Source organism: Ornithodoros turicata, chromosome 10 (genome assembly GCF_037126465.1).
Source record: "Ornithodoros turicata isolate Travis chromosome 10, ASM3712646v1, whole genome shotgun sequence".
NCBI lineage: Eukaryota > Metazoa > Arthropoda > Arachnida > Ixodida > Argasidae > Ornithodoros > Ornithodoros turicata.
Genome location: NC_088210.1, coordinates 2,107,750 through 2,110,839, shown reverse-complemented (window position 1 = coordinate 2,110,839; position 3,090 = coordinate 2,107,750). Strand labels below are relative to the sequence as shown.

The 3,090-nt window shown below is 43.9% G+C and overlaps 1 long non-coding RNA gene across 1 annotated transcript; it reads right to left on the bottom strand.

Annotated features, from left to right (window-relative positions):
* Window positions 1-1,474: 1,474 nt before the first annotated feature.
* On the bottom strand, window positions 1,475-2,606 carry LOC135370636 (uncharacterized). Its single transcript, XR_010415406.1, has 3 exons — window positions 2,318-2,606; window positions 1,726-1,820; window positions 1,475-1,521 (listed from the first exon to the last, which is right to left on the bottom strand). It is a non-coding gene; the product is annotated as an uncharacterized LOC135370636 (long non-coding RNA).
* Window positions 2,607-3,090: the final 484 nt, after the last annotated feature.

Below are 3,090 nucleotides of genomic sequence, written 5' to 3'. Positions count from 1 at the left end.
GTTTGTCTAGTGGCTATGCACACTCTTTCACGGGATGCTTGTCTGGCCACATAAGAGCAAAAGCTGTATCAACACTGATCTGAGAGACACAAAGAAAAGAAGCTGCACGTACAAAAATCACAGAACTGTTACAGCTACACAACACAAATTGCAGCAACGGCTGAAAATCTGTTTGCGCGTCACTACCTGATGTGGACGCTAGAGCCCTGCACCATCCGCGGATGGAAGCGGATATCCGTAAGATACTTGCGGATTCGGATGAGAATTTATCACTTTCTGCGGTCTGCGGATCGGATGGCTCGAGGTCGGATGCAGATATACCGCATGCTGTAATTTTTCTACTAGCAATTTATTTGTATTGCGCACCGACAGCGAGCGCATGCCCGGGTTCACCTTTGACCATGCACGGCCAAGACGGGAGAGAAGGCATTTTGGAGTCCACACGAGCACCGGTGAGGAAGCGTTCCAGAAGTCTCTCCATATCGCGTTTGTTGAAAGGTTTACCTTTGCTTGTCGCCATGAGTCCTTCCATGAGAGCATGGTGGCATCCGAAATTATACCAACATTCTTCCGGCTGTGTTTACGCGTCCTTCGAAACTTGCGGATCTAAACGGTTGTGTATGCAACGGTGCGGATCGGATAACGTGTACGCGGATGCTAAATATCTTGTCTGCACAGGGCTCTAGCGGACGCTGCCAGGATCTCAGGGAAATGAGGATGTAACAGCTGTCGCTGTGAAAGTACATCAATGTGACAGGTGTTTTCTCGTGACACACGACCTTACCTGGTCGAGCAGGCGACTGCTAAGCACTCCATGATTGGCGCAGCACTTCCATCACTCCATTACGCTAAAACAACATCTGTGCTGCTCTCATAACTTTGGTGCAAAAATTCTGTACAGGATAAAAATAAACACTATGTATATTATAAAAGACAATACAAAGCAAGAGCTGTATCACCACTTCAAATATTATAAGTACGTACAAGTAGTATACAAGTTTATTCACATGACGTCATCCGCAGGATACCGCCACTGTCGCTAGCAGGCAGACTTGCTGCCATCGGCCCTATTGCAGATTTCAGTCAAGCTGTTACCCATATTATACTCACCGTATATCTGGTGTTTAAAACTTGTTGCTCTGTGATTTGTAGAATGTCTGAGCAATTTCCATATTTTTGGTGTTAATAGTCACCTAAAAAGCATAATGCAGCGAACAAATGCAAGGACTAAACATTGAGGGACTTATAGTATGGCGCTGAGGTGACTTCAGTGAATAAACCTTTTAGGAACTAAAATCTTACTACCAGATAGCTGTTTAGATGAAGTAAGACGGAATGACATAGTCACGCTGTTCTCCATACAATACCAAGGATGTCTCAAAATGACCAAGCACAAAAATACTAGTTTTGTACCGTTTGATGAATATTTTGTCTGCTGCCCACACAGGTTGTGCGGTTCCTTAGCAAGCTTCTTGCAGTCGTTTCTTCTACATCGCACTTCCCTGCTGACTTTCACAGCATCTGAAGAAAAGTTCGATTTCGTTAACCACAAGACAACCATGTAAATGGAAAGCAGTTAGAGTCTTCCACCAACTATATTTGCAATACTTTGTTGACAAAAAATTTAAAGAGGCACCCTCCAGAGTAAGATTAGGGGGCACATCGAAAATCAGGAACATTGGAGGACAACACAGTCACACGTCAGAGACAACTGCTTCCCCTCACCTCACAGGGAACTGTTAAGCTTATGTGCAAACAGCTGTTTCGTAGGGTAGGTTACCACTATTTTCATATCCACCGATGCAAGATAGTCCAAGCACCTATAAAAAGAAAAATCCAGTTGCTATGAAACCATGATATGCAAACAAAAGTACTTTGCGCAAAATTTTCAGTGTGTAGCTTCACTACCAGCGAAAAATGCAACAACCGAAGTCGGGCTGACATGACAATGAACTAACCAGCATTTATGTTCCGGCATGTCCGCCCTGCAAACCGTAACTGTCGACTTTCGTTTACTCAACACTTCAACAGTCATCGAAAACTCGTTAATCTCGATGGTTAATTAGTGATACCGTATTTGTTTTAGCACCAAGACGAACCAAGGCATTTAATGAAACGTTGTACTGCCGAACATACAACGTTAATCACTACTTTGAATGCAAGTGCAGTCAGGTCAACCGACACTTCCAATATGCTTCAATCGGTGATACGAAGCAGAAATAAAGGAAACGATATTCCAATATTATGCCACGCATCTCTACCACATGCGATTTGGTGCACAGAAACAGGCACATACTTTAATGAAGAGTGAACTCACCCCTTAAACTTGAAAGCCAGAGAAAAAAGAAACGTTGTCCACCACAGTACTCTGGGAGCTCTGCTGCGCTCAACAGCTTTTATCACTGGACAGCACGGCGTACGTTCTCGCTATGCTCAAAAATTGCAAGACAAAACGCGCGGGAGATTAGAATTTCGAAAGATTTTCGTATAACAACCAGTGGAATGCAGCCGCGAAGACCCCAACTGCTACCCGTTGCGCGTCCGGAAAGTTTGAAGTTTCAACCGTTGAAACTGAACTGGTTCGAACTGGTTGGATGGATGGATGGATGATGGATGGTGATTGGGTAGACGGGCAGACGTCATTGCCATTGCTTTAGCTCGTGCTTATTGAATACTTATTTTTTGTCATATCTTTAATTTCCGTGGCCGTTCATTATAATTGGGTGATGGAGGTTAAATGTTAAATAACACATATGCCAATCCAGCGGAAGTGACACCAACATCATCATCATTATGCTATCGCCATATCGCCATCGTTGTTGCAGCGACGAGTGTCGTATTTTGTGATGTGTGTGTTGAAAATCGCTGTTCTTTTTGCAAACATTTTATCAGTGCCTTTGCTACTGAGCTACAGGTGTGCTTAATATGTAGCGCATTGCCTGTTCAGCGGTTTCAAGATTTTTTGAAGGGTCCTGAAATCCCTGAGTCACGTCAGATTCCATTTTACTGCTGCAGCTGTGTAGCTTGTGGGAAAATGTTATGTGCAGTAAACAAACATCTGCTATCTGCTGCCCACAGTACGTGCAAAGT